General features: G+C 43.1%; 1 protein-coding gene across 1 annotated transcript in view; it reads left to right on the top strand.

The window, feature by feature from the left end:
• The window catches only part of LOC135200150 (hornerin-like), a 196,679-nt gene that overhangs the window by 7,809 nt on the left and 174,699 nt on the right, over positions 1–14,171 (top strand). The window contains 1 exon segment of the mRNA XM_064228499.1: positions 12,385–12,444. The gene's annotated coding sequence lies outside the window, so the exon portion shown is untranslated.

A 14,171-nucleotide genomic window follows, 5' to 3' on the forward strand; every position in this document is an offset into this window, starting at 1 on the left:
GGCAGAGCCCCCTCAAAAACCAGGGGAAAGAAATGACTTTCGGCCCTCCAGACACCAGTCGGGGCGAGACTCGCTCTATTCGCCGAAGCATGGAGGATAAGAGGGGCGAACTCTTGGTCACTCGAAGTGATCGAGGAAGGTTACAAAATCCCGTTTCTATCGAAACCACCATTAAGTCATAGAACCAATAGACCTTTCGCCCTCTTATCAGGATTCAAAGCAACAGATCTTATTAGACCTTTTGGATCAGATGTTGGAAAAGAGAGCAGTAGAAAGAGTCGTGTCACGGAACTCTCCAGGCTTCTACAACAGGCTTTTCCTTGTTCCGAAGCACTCGGGAGGATGGAGACCTGTCCTAGACGTAAGCAGGCTGAATCTTTTTGTAAGGAAAATAAAATTCAAGATGGAAACTGCACAGTCTGTTTTAGCTTCCCTGAGACCAGGAGATTGGATGGTGTCCTTGGATCTCCAAGATGCCTATTTCCATGTTCCGATACATCCTCGGTCCAGGAAGTTCCTCAGATTCGTTCTGAAAGGACAGGTCTTCCAATTCAGAGCTCTCTGTTTCGGGCTGAGTACAGCCCCTATGATATCACGCTTCTGATGCGAAATGTAGCAAGATGGCTCCATCTCTCAAAGATAAGAGTCTCACTCTATTTAGACGATTGGCTGATCCGGTCCACGTCAAAGGAAGTGTCTGGAGGACCTACATACGACATTACAGCTGACGAAGGACCTGGGCCTTCTGGTCAACTTCGAGAAGTCCCATCTGATTCCCACACAGTCCATCGTGTATCTGGGGATTCAGATGGATTCAGTGGCTTTTCAAGCATTTCCATCCATAGAACGTCAGCTAAAATGCTTAGAGAAAGTATCGGTCTTCTTAGAGAAGGAAATATGCTCGCGAGGGAATGGATGAGTCTGCTGGGGACCTTCCATTTCCTCGCTGGAGGGAAATTTGTTTCTCTGGGAAGGCTGCACCTCAGACAGCTTCAGTTTTTCCTACCAGACAACTGGAAGAACAAGAAAGACCTAGACGAGATTTTGAGAATCCCTCAATCGATCAAAGAGCATTTGAAGTGGTGGTCCTCCGATCCCGTCAAGCTATCGGAAGGGATGTCCCTCAAAGTTCTGAGCCCAGACTAGTGTTGTTCTCAGACGCGTCCATGACGGGCTGGGGAGCAACAACTGGGGGAGGAAGAAGTGTCAGGCCTCTGGAGAGGGGAACAGAGGTCCTGGCACATAAACCTCAAGTGAGCTAGAGGCGATTCGTTTGGCACTTCAATGCTTCGAGTCAAGGAAGGATTGTGGGACGAATTGTACAAGTCAACTCGGACAACACCACGGCGCTCGCATATCTCAAAAAACAGGGAGGAACTCTATCTCGCTCCCTGTTCAGGATAACGAGGGAAATCTTACTTTGGGCGAAGCTGAGAAATGTAACGATTCTAACGAGGTTCGTTTCAGGACAGCAGAACGTTCGTTGCGGATCTCCTCAGCCGTCAACATCAAATGCTTCCAAACGAATGGACTCTCCATCCAGAGATCTGCAAGGAGTTGTGGAAACTTTGGGGACGCCCACTGGTAGACCTCTTCGCGACAGCAAAAACGAAGAGGCTTCCGATTTACTGCTCTCCGGTTCTAGACCATGAGCAATAGCAATAGATGCCATGCTTTGGAATTGGAAGGGGATGGATCTTCTACGCCTTTCCTCCATTCAAACTCCTGGGAGAGGTAATAAGGAAGTTTGCGGCGTCGGAAGGAGCAAGAATGACGTTGATCGCCCCCTTTTGGCCTGCAAGCGACTGGTTCACAGAGGCCATGTCATTTCTGGTAGATTTCCCAAGGACACTTCCAGAAAAAATCGATCTACTCAGACAGCCCCACTTCGAGAGGTATCACGGAAACCTCTCCGCTCTGAGTCTGAACTGCATTCAGACTATCCAAAAGTTGGCCAGAGCGAGAGGTTTTTCAAGATCGGTGGCAAGAGCTATTGCCAGCGCTAGAAGAACATCTTCCCAAGCTGTCTACCATCGAAGTGGGCTGTCTTCAGAGGTTGGTGTAGAAGGCAAAATATTTTCCCTCCTCCACGACCTCTGTGAGCCAGATTGCTGATTTTCTCTTACATCTTAGAGAGATAGACAAACTTTCAGTGTCAACGATTAAAGGCTACAAAAGTATGCTATCAACGGTCTTTCGACACAGAGGCTTGGATTTATCAAATGATAAAGATCTTCACGATCTATTGAGGTCCTTTGAAACATCAAAAGCTCCACGAGACAAGATTCCCTCATGGAATTTAGATGTTGTCTTAAAGTTTTTAATTTCAGCCCCATTTGAGCCTATGCACGCTGCCTCTTTGAAAGATGTAACTAGGAAAGCTATTTTCCTGACCGCTTTGGCAACAGCTAAGAGGGTTAGCGAAATCCAAGCTATGAGTAAACATGTGGGGTTTCAGAGAACACAATGCGGTGTGTTCGCTGAGCCCCTCGTTCTTAGCGAAGAACGAAACCCATCCAACCCCCCTGGCCTAAAAGCTTTGATATCAAGGGGTTATCAGAGTTCGTCGGACGAGAGCCGGAGAGAGTTTTTGTGCCCTGTCAGAGCTCTCAAATTTTATCTGGAAAAGACCAAACAATGTAGAGGCCCGTCAGACAACCTGTGGTGTTTCGGTCAAGAGGCCGGAATTACCAATGTCTAAAAACGCACTGGCGTTCTTCTTGAGAAATACCATCAGGGAAGCTCATTCATCCTACACGGATGGTGATCTTAAACTGCTAAAAGTTAATGCTCACGAGGTTAGAGCGGTAGCTACTTCGGTGGCTTTTCAGAAAACATATGGCACTCAGTGATATCCTGGGTGCCACATTTTGGCGAAGCAACTCTGTGTTTGCTTCACACTACCTCAGAGATGTGAAGGCGACATATGAGAATTGCTACTCGCTTGGACCATACATTTCTGCGGTATCAGTATTGGGGACGAGAAGCAATACGAACCCCATCCTTTAGAAAATGGATGTGTGTGATTTTAATTATGGGTTTGTTTTTTTACGGTCGTAGGGTTGGCCGCTTGAGGCGGTCTTCCCTTTAATTAGCCTGAAAGTTATGGGACTAACTTTAGTGAGGCTAGGTTAGGTGGTATTTATTATGCTTCGTTGTCTTCAGTATGGTCAATATGGTCTAGTCACATTGTGGTCACGCTCCCGTTGACAGATCATCTAGAACTATCCAGCTATACAGGTCACTACCTTGCTGGAAATTCTAGTTAAGCAGAAGCAGGCTTGGGTGACAGTAATCACGAAGTCAGCTATTGCTAACAGGTAGGAACCCAAGATGTCAATCATCTGCATGTGAAATGTTTCCAAAATCCTTCTATTCTGTCCCTTCCCACCTCCAATGGTGGGATTCAGCTATATATATATATCTGGCAGGTAAGTGTCATGAACAAAATGATATTGTTATGATACAATAAAGTTTGTTCATACTTACCTGACAGATATATATAATCAAGTACCCACCCACCTCCCCTCAGGGTGGGGACAGTGGTAGAAAGAAAATCTGAATAGAAAATGGGAATGGTTCCCGGTACATCCGCCTCCCTAGTCGGGGACAATGGGTACTAACCACCTAGCCGACCACTGCGTTTGCCGGGAGTTTTGAAATTCTGTCGGTCGTCAGAGAATACAGCTATATATATATCTGTCAGGTAAGTATGAACAAACTTTATTGTATCATGACAATATCATATTTATTTATTAATACGTGTAATAAGTGTTAGAATTGATTGAGGAAATATACTGACTTCCTACTTTAGGGAGTCAGTAAAGCATGTAACTTGATACGTTTCTTTTAAAAGTTTTTTGGAAACTCTTACTAACGAGCAATTAGAGTATTAACAGTACTAGTAGTGTTGCATCCTCATCACCTTCTTACTTCGCAGAAACTTCAAATTCATAATTGCAATTTGAAGACAAGGATTGTGGCTCAAAATGCGAGCTATTAAAAGGTAAGAAGTGATTACTAGTGTTCCCCATTGCAGTGGAGGGTGCGTCTGATCGGCTCTGTCTCGCTCCCAGGTCTAGACCTCTTTCAAGCTCCCAAGCCCAGGGGAGAAGGAATGTCGAAAGCCGTAAGGAGGTTTCAGAGAATCCCCACCGGTCAGGCGTCCCCTCGGCAGGTTCTGTAGAGCGTCCCAGACTGCCAAGGATAGCCATTGAAAAGGCATCCTTAAAAAAGTGCGTCTCTTCATCTTACATCCGAAAAGACGAAGAATGTAATACATTTGATGATCTAGGCCGTTCTCTGAAAACTAAGAGAACACTGAGCAAGAGCCAGCCAGGAACTTAGGAAGCCGCGTTCCAGCAAGCTAGCGTGAGCCACGTTCCAACAGCCAGCAGCGAGCCGCATTCCAGAAAACAAGACTAGCGCGAGCCGGCCGGTTCCATACAACCAAACGCGAGCCGCGTTCTAGCAACTGAGCGCGAGCCGCGTTCTAGAACATTTTTTCTTGGCGCAAGGCGCCTTCAAGAGACGAAGCGCCAGCCTGGCGCAATTTGCGCCAGAAAAACAGACGGCTAGAGCAAGAGCCTTATAGTACAGTGGCAATCAGAACGATCCTTCCATTGAAACTTTTCCGGCAAGAGGCTCTTTCTCTAAAAGGGGTCTAGTAGGCGCTCGGAACTATCAGGGCGCACGGGACCTTCCACGCAAGCGGAACGTTCCAGGAGCGAGTCTCCTTTCTAGCGTGCGGAACATTCCAGGCGCGCGGAACTATCCAGGCGCTAGGCGCAAGGAGCCAGGCGCCAGAATATTCCAAATCTTCTTCTGAGAGAGAGGTCAGTCGCGAGGCTCCTCTTTGAGTTTTTAACTTGAGCAACTTTCCCTGGCAAAGGTGCTAGATGTCGCACGCGCGCCGTCGCGTTTGTCAGAAGGATTCTGATACTAAGAGAGCCATTTTTTCATTATTCAGAAAACTCCTGTGTTTGGCAGTTCCTCTCAATGCGGACTCTCTCCTTCATTCATGCTCTTCCCTCGTTATGAAGAGGCAAGAGCTTTGGGAGTTTTTTCTTATAAGAATCTCATCGACGTTTGGGTATGATGGCGGATAGGAAATATCTACTTCCTTCCGTAAACCCTACAGATGAACAGGAATTCTGTCTCTTCCGCGATTTATGAGGAAATCACGAAGATTTAAAGAGTTCCTGGATTAACTTCCTTCCTTAAGGAGATACATATACTCTTTCTATCGTTCTATTAACGAAAAAGAACGAAGACAGTAAAAATTTTTCTCTTTCTATCGTTCCTATAACGAAAAGGAAAACGAAGACAGTAAAAATTTTTTCCTTTCCTCTATCTGCTCGGTAAGGTAAAGAAGGAGTAGAGTATCTGCTGTATGAGAATAAGATACGGCAAATCACACATACCGTAGTTACTTCTTGCAGAGCAACTCAATACAGTATCCTTCCAAGAATTTCCTAGGAATGGACACGCTTAAAGGGATGGTTAAGACAACACCTACTTAGCTTCTAGATTTATCGAAGTCTTGTTTCGCTTAAATATGCATTAATAAGAACTTCCTGAAGTTCGATAATAATTTCATAAGATTCCTTTATTAAATGGAGTAGCTGGCAACTCTGGAAGAGTAAGGCCAGTCGGCTAACGAGACTGCTATCGCTTAGACACCAACGCAGTATCATGCAGGTGTCGGTCATGAGTGGTCGGTACATGGAGGTGGCTCTTCTCTCTGCGGGATGGAATGAATAAACCGTGTCTCTCCCCTACAATCGTGGATTTTAGCCTCGATTGAGGGGATAGTTAAGCAAACATAAATAAAATATTGTCTGCCTTTTGCTAAGAAGCTTTCAATAAGAAAGATATTACAACATTTCAATGCTGTTTACCGTAGGTAACATTTTTAAAGGATTCTAACGCAGCGGAACTCTATATTGTATAATGCTCTCATGCTTACGAAAGCATGGCTATTAGAGTACATGCTTAGTGAGAAGATGAATGTAGTAGAGAATTCACTTTAAGACTACGTATGGTCAAGTCTTATGCACATACCGAGGTTAACTACAGAATTCCTAGTATCCTTACAAAGGTTTCCTAGATTAATGCTGTTTACCACAACGTGACAGTATTATAAAGGATTTAATACGGGCAGCAGCGCGGATATATATAATTCTCTCATCCTTTCGAGAAAGAAACGCACACAACCTTTTTAAATTAGGATATTGCTCAAGAGAAGTTGGGTGAGTCGGATGGGAAACATTCTCTAGTGGCAGAAGTTGTTCCCTGAATGGACTATACTACGTATATAAAAGTTTTTTCCTATAAGAACGGAATTAACACGTGAAGGATGTTCGGGTACCATAAAGGCACAAGATGTTCTGGCACATAACCTTAAAAGAACTAGAAGGAAGCGCCAGCCTGGCGCAAATTGCGCCAGAAACGCCAGAATGGCGCAATGCGCCAGAAGCACCATCCAAGATATTTTCTCGTTTTAGCGAGTTATTAACCTATGAGTCCCAGTAGTGGTTGGTTTGGTGTTTGCTTCTCACCTCGGTGGTCGCGGGTTTCGATTCTCGGCCATTCCATTGAGGAGTGAGAGATGTGGATTTCTGGTGATAGAAGTTCACTCGACGTGGTTCGGAAGTCACGTAAAAACACCATACAAACAAACAAACAAACCAGTAGCCTCTCGGAGGCTCGGTAACGGCAAGATTCGTTCCTGATTTCGTTACCCATTTAATCGGAAAGGGGTCGCTTACAAGGAATGATGAAATGATTTATTTTAATCACTTAGGCCAATTCCAACGACACTATCATATCGCAAAGAGCATCGAGAATCTCTTTTTCGCCCCTGTTGGCGTTAACAAAAGAAAACCTATTTGGGAACAGACACGGAACGTAACGATCCTTAAGAGGTTCGATGCAAGATTTTGCATGTCCGTGAGAACCTTCTCGATCGAAGATAATAACTGTTAATGTATGTCTAACATTTATTGAAAGAGTTTTGCGGAACCTGCGGAAAGTCTTCTTCATAGATCTCTTCGCAAGGTAGAAGACGAACAGGCTTCCTATAGACTGCTTCCTTTTCCTCGAACCAAGAGAGGTAGCAATATACGACATCTTTAATTTAAAGAAGGGGAATAAACTTTAGTCTTTTTTCCACCCCTAGTTATAAATTCTTAACAGATAAAGGGCGTCAAAGGAAGAGAGGCTGAGCTGCCTCATTTTGGCCTTAGAGAGGTTTTGATTCACAGAAGTCACGTTCTTTCTCACAGCATGTTTCGTAAGGCTTTTCCAAGAGTATCTGGATATTCTATCAGAATCTATTATAAATAGACCTGAAAAACCTCTCCAGTCTGTCCGCGTGCAGACTGACCAGAAGTGGACATGAATGAGAGGATTTTTCAAGGTAAATGACAATAGTCATGGCTAAGACATAGAATTGCTGCAGATCGTGCTAGATGGAATGAGGAAACTGTCCTCTTCCGATACTCTGTGAACCACATAGCGAGTTCTTTCTTCACTTTCAGAGGGAAGAATCACCTAGGCATATATCTGCTATCAAAGAACACAGTAAAAGGCTATACTCTGTCTCTACAAGGGGAATTAGAGATAACAGAAGATTAAGATCTTCGGGATCTTATACGATACCGCAATACGACAAGAGTAGGATATCATGTACTTCGAATGGGATCTTTTTGTGGCCACAGATTCCGTTCCGACAAAAAACGGAACTGCTCCTCATCAAACTTCTTTGAGAAAGTTTATGAAGGAATTCTTTGTTTCTCTTAGCCCTAAACGACCCAAGAAGACAAGTGAATTTTTTGTGTATTGGAATCTCGCATCAGATTCAAAATGGAGACTCGGCAATGGGTTCTTGCCATCATAGTATGTCTGGCAAAAGAACTAGAACCCTCTATTCCTGATGCAACGCTTTCAGATAGAAGTTTCGTTGCCCAGGCAGGGTACTACTTTATTTTCATCTACAGAAGAAGAGATGGTTTAAACGTTTGCCTACAGAGTCTTCGGGGTGCGATGTGGGCTCGAAATGCTTCCCAGAAGGTCATCAGAAGGATACAATACGAGCTAGAAATCAGGGTTCCCGCCCAATTTCAGCTCGGAGTCTCCTTGACTTCCAGACTCCTTCCCTTCCTTTGGGCAAGGATAGGGAAGATTCTGCAACGAGGATACTGGATGTAGCTGACTACAATCACTTCCCCTGGCCAGGGCCAAAAGCTCAAAGGGGAAGAATTTCTTCCACCCTTCTCCAGTCTCCTGATAGACTATGTGGTTGTTCAGGACTCTCAGACAATGTAGCGCCAGCCAGGCGGCCAAATGCCAATACAGGCGAAAAACGCCAGAGGCTGACAGTTTCCAAGGAACTCTGTCATGGTCGCAATACTGAGAGGCGGGCCTCCACCATTTTGCGCCAAAGGCGAACAAATCGGACAGATATAAGAGTGTCCGATGTGGACATCGCCAGACAGCCTAGAGACACTTCCAAGCTCGAAGCTCCAGCAAGTGTGGAGGAGCCAAGCCAGGCGCGAGGCGCCAGCCAGGCTCTAGAAGCCAGCCAGGCGGCCATCAGGTGCCAAGGCTCCTTCAAGGCTAGGCTCCCAGTCAGGATTGAGGATCCATCCAGGCGCAAGGCTCCTTCCAGTAAAGAGAAACCTAAAGCTCTGTCATGTAAGAGGGCTAGTCCCATTGATATGATACAGGTAAGGCTCTGCCATGTAAGTGGGTTCAGCCCCCATTGGCACGATCCGAGAAGGCTCTGTCGTGTAGCGGCTAGCCCCCATTGACATGATCCAGAAGGGTTTGTCAGTCATAGGTCCCTACCTCGCTGAAACTCTTGAGGCATGCAGACTCATAGACAGTAATCATGAAGTCTTCTGCCAAGCTCCAGGCGCAAGGTGCCAGCCAGACGCAAGGCTCCAGCCAGGCGCGAGGCACTAGCCAGGAGGGAGGAGCCAATCAGGCGCCAGCCAGGCGCGAGGCTCCAGCCAGGCTCTAGGCGCCATTCAGGCGCAAGGCTCCAGCCAGGCGCGAGGCGCTAGGCACCTGTCAGGCACGAAGCGCTAGCCAGGCTCCAGGCTTCACCCAGAAGAGATCTATATCAAAGAATGCCCTGGCCTTCTTTGAGACATTGTGATCTCCTAAGCACTTGACAAGTGCATTGATGATTCCTTCAAACAGCTGAGAATTAAAAGCGCATGAAGTGCGAGCTTTTCCGAATTCTTGTTCTTTCCTTAATAATATGTCATAAGGACATATTAGTTGTCACATACGGGAGATGCAACTCTGTGTTGACTTCCCATATCCGAAGGATGTCAAGATAACCTACGAGAGATCCTTCCTTCCTCTTGGCTTGATACCGTGTTCTGGCGGATACATTGCTGGGATAGGGAGCCGATACTGATCCTTAACTAGTGAGTTAAATTTTATTTAACGTCGTGTTTTTTCTTTGGGTTGTTTGAAAGGAGTTTGGGGATAACTCTTTTCAACTTAAGCACTAACCCTCATGTTAGGATCAGGTGATCGGGATCGGTGTTGTGCTCCTTAATTATGCCACTAGGCATAGGCATATTGTCATGTAAGAGGCTCTGTCAAGTAAATGGATAAGACCCCATCGACAGACCCACAAGAACTCTTAGCCATAGGTCACATCCTCGCTGAGGCTCTTGAGGCGAAGCAGATTCCTAGGCATTAGCCATGGAATCTTCCGCTTGAACAAGTAGGAACCAAGGTTTTATTTATTTATTACCTACAACATATGTTGTTTACCTGCCTTTTCAGTAAATAGTTGTCTCTTACCCACCACCAAGGGTGTCAATCAGCTAAGTATATATCTGCCGGGGGAAGTTGCATGTACAAAAATGATATTGTTAGAATACAATAAAGTTTTGTACATACTTACCCGGCAGATATATATGATGAATGGCCCACCCAGCCTCCCCTCAGGAGACAGGTGGAAGAGAAAATCTGGTTCTAGAACGGGAATGGTTCCTATTCCTGCCACCCAGCGGCAGGGGGGTAGATCACCTGACCTACCTGCAGCATGTGCCGCGAAATTCTAATTTCTGTCGGACGTCAGAGACATAAACTAAGTATATATCTGCCGGGTAAGTATGTACAAAACTTTATTGTATTCTAACAATATCATTTTTGAAATATTTTCATAAAAATCACGATGTGCCAAAATTTCAACCTTTGGTCAAATTTGACTCGACCGAAATGGTAGAAAAACGCAATTGTAAGCTAAAACTCTTACATTCTAGTAACATTCACTCATTTACCTTAATTTTGCAACAAACGGGAAGTCTCTAGCACAATATTTCGATTTATGGTGAATTCTTGAAAAAACTTTTTACATCCGCGCGTTATGAATTCCTGCATCGTTTTGTGATAATATTTCCTCTGTGTTGCTTTGATCGTTTTACAGTTTGTTATATACCAAAATCATTGCAATTTAGTGCACAATACAAAAAAAAATTAACTTATTAGCTTTAACCATTTTGCTCACTGCGCGATTTGTATACAATTATATATGAATTTTTTTTTCGTGCTGTCATATATTCCAATATTTATATATATATTTTTTTAATTTCTGATGGTTACATACTAAACTTCAGGCAATGATAAAAAAAGGAGCCAAAAATGAACTCTTAATCTTAAAAAGTTAGCGTGCTGTAATTAAAAAAAAAAAAAAAAAAAAAAAAAAACAAAAAAAAAAAAAAAAAAATTCCGCTTCGGCGCTAACTCTCGAACGCTGCCGGCATACGACAGACACTAGTAAATAGAGGCTCGGCGTTCAAGGGTCAAGGGGGCTGGCCAGCTAATCAATGCCATTTTTTAAGGACAGTACTTTGATTTTTATACCACTTGATAAGGTGACTTAGGACATCTCCAAACCGCATATGATTTTTGCCTCTGACTTTCGGTTTTGTGATGCCTGGGCGATTTGTCCCGAAAATAACAATTTTTCAAATTCTATCTCCTCCCTTGATATTTAATATTAAGACCTGGGATTACTACCATATATAGACCTGATGTAGACCTTCAATCAAATGAGGAGATTTTTTTTAAGTAAGTTTTTTGCTAGATATGAAACAAAAATTGGAAAAAGAGAGCTTTATTTAATTGTTCTATACTGTCATTCTGAGTTATATACCAAATTTCAGTGCTATAGCTTTAAAACTAAGTGAGAAGATAGATTTTGAAGGTCAATAAGTATAGTTTTGAGATGCTGCCGTTCAAAGTTTTCCTTTGTATTTTTATGAAGGCAGTGTTAATAAATAATGATTATTATGAATGCATACTTCTGTTTTGGGTATTAATATACCAAAACTGTGTTATTTATCATAATTTAATCATGAATAATGATCCCTTTGCTCATATATCGTAGCCTGGGGCACTGCTTGAGGCAAGATGGGGCACTCCTTCCTAGGTAACCCCCTCTCTCCCCTTCACTAACTCGGCTTATTACAGCGAATTTTCTTCTATATGTTAGCGCGAGATGTTTTCCTTGTATTTTCCTCTTTGGCATGACAAAATTCTTGCCGAAACAAAGATAAACAGACGTAAAATCAAGAGAATGTCAGAGGTGAAACTCGAACGTGTACTCTCTTTTTACAAAGAAAATGTTAATAAATCATGATTATTATGAATTTCATATTCCTTTTTGGGTATTAATAAACCAAAACTATGTTATTTATCATAAATGAAGATCCCTTTGCTCAAAGACCATAGCCTGGGGTACTGCACCCCCTCCCTCTTATCTCTTCACTAACTACGCTAATGTCGCGTATATTATGATATTCTGTAATCATATTAGAGCAAATTTTCTTTGTATGTTAGCGAGATGTTTTGCTAGTCTTTTCCTCATTGGCATGATGAAATTCTTGCCAAAACAAAGATAAACATAGGTAAAAGCAAGTTAATGTCAGAGGTGAAACTCGAACGTGTACACTACAAGAGGTTTCTCCTTGCACTGGAAGGTGGTAAACTAAGTTCCCTCCTGCCGCCTCATGGAATCTCTACAGATGCCATTGCTCGCAATTTCTTTGACATTAATTATCAAAACTTAAGATAAAAGAGGAAATATTGCATTTTCTTGTATGGATCATTGTTTTTGGCTTATTGAGTTACATTTACTAATTACCCTGTAACCAAAAAAGTAAGAGGAATTTTGATGAAATATTTTGTTTATGTATTCTCCATTGGCAAACGAAGCTCCATGAATTTTTTCATGACTGGCAGTAGATTGAAGTATGTAAAATTTGAAGGTAATGAAGATTTTTTTCTGATACATTATTATAGTAGAACATTTATCTTTATTATGGTTCTGTACCGAGATTTTTTTTCTGTTTTCAGATATCTTCACATCAACAAGTCTGCTGTCACAGAGGTGTAGTGGTGACAGGGATGTGGAAAGTAAGGTTTTTTTGTGAACTTTTTAAAATAATTCAGATTATGTGTAGTACTAAATGTCAGTATCTTAGATAAACCTAATGTGTTGCTTTTTCCATTACCAATAGACAGAACTAAACCTTACATGGAGATGCTGTACATGAAAAATAAATAATGAACTTTTGTGAAAAATGTTTGAAATAAATAAAGCTAAAAAAATTAGCCATCCTGTGCAAGTTCTGCTAGAGAAGACAGTTGTTTGGTGTTGGGAGGTTACATATTACTACATTTTATAGTGGGATTACATACATTATGAGTAACCTATTGTAGGACAACAAATACATTGTTTATATACAGTGTAAACCTGATGGTCTTTACATAGGGGAAAATCTCCTAAACGCTAGCTGGATCCGGTTAAAAATAGAACAAGGTTTGGTGGCACTAGGATGATAGCCAATGGCAAGAGAATAGGCAGAGTTTGACCTCTCTTCCCCACTTGTTATGTGACGTACCAGTCATTTCTCAAGGAGGTTAACTTGTTGGGGGGTCATTTTTGCACTATGATATTGAAACATACAAAACATCCATATAGATGCACAATACGTATGACAAATTTTGTCCTAATTTCTATAGTTTTAAATTCTTTTTGCTGTTTTTACTTTTTTGTTTTTAAAAACTATCTCCTCTTATTTATAGATCAATTTCAAAAATTGAAAAACCATCATAAATAGTAAATAGAAGTAAATGATGTGTCAATTCCTTAAACCGCAAGAAGGAAGAAGGAAAGGTACAAGAGAAAGAAGGAGGCCAGCCAACTCACTCATTCACTTATCCACATAATCATCTTAGGTAAGATACAAAGGTGCCCCGTTACGGACAACGATGAGTTACAAACCTGTTGGGCAGCCACCACTGGACCCAGGGAAAATGTCCAAAGATCTGTGGGCAACATCCTTAAGATAGAAAGAGGTGAACTTGGACTGGCGTAACCAAGTACCAGCACTCACCACTCTATGTACAGCCAAGTTCTTTTTGAAAGCCAGAGAGGGACCAATACCCCTAACGTCATGTGCTCTAGCCTGCACAGACGTGGCGATGGAATCATCAAGGGTCAAGTATGCCTGTCTGATGACTTCCCGTATCCAAGAAGAGATAGTATTCTTAGACACCTCTTTCTTCGTACGGCCTGTACTGACAAAGAGCCTGCAGCGGCCTGGTCTAAGGTGCCCGGACAGGGCACAACAAAAGCTCTTGAGCATCACCACCCACAAAGTCAGTCAGTGAGGGAATGGAGAACGAAGCGAACCTGTCATCATGCACCGAGGGATTTGGGTCTTGGCCACGAACCCCGTAACAAATTCGAAGGACACACTTCCAACCCCTGGTGTGCTTCACCTCATAACTCAGACCGTGGAGCTCTCCTACCCTTTTGGAAGATGCCAAAGCCAAAAGGAAAACTGTCTTAAGTGTCAGGTTCCTATAAGCGTCAGGTTCCTATCAGATGAGCGACGCAAGGGCTCATTTGGGCTCTTAGTCAAGCTCTTAAGCACCAAGGAAACATCCCACTTTGGGGTGGGGGGCTTGAGACATCGATACCCTTTAGGCGTAACACCAAACTCAGAGCTGCCCTGTAGCCTCTAATAGCAGACACAGACAAACGTTTCTCGTCTCTGAGGAAGGTTAAAAAGTCTGCTATTCGCTGAACAGAGGTCGCGAGTGGAGAAAAACCCCATTTACGACACCAATCACAG

Source organism: Macrobrachium nipponense, chromosome 26, assembly GCF_015104395.2.
Source record: "Macrobrachium nipponense isolate FS-2020 chromosome 26, ASM1510439v2, whole genome shotgun sequence".
NCBI lineage: Eukaryota > Metazoa > Arthropoda > Malacostraca > Decapoda > Palaemonidae > Macrobrachium > Macrobrachium nipponense.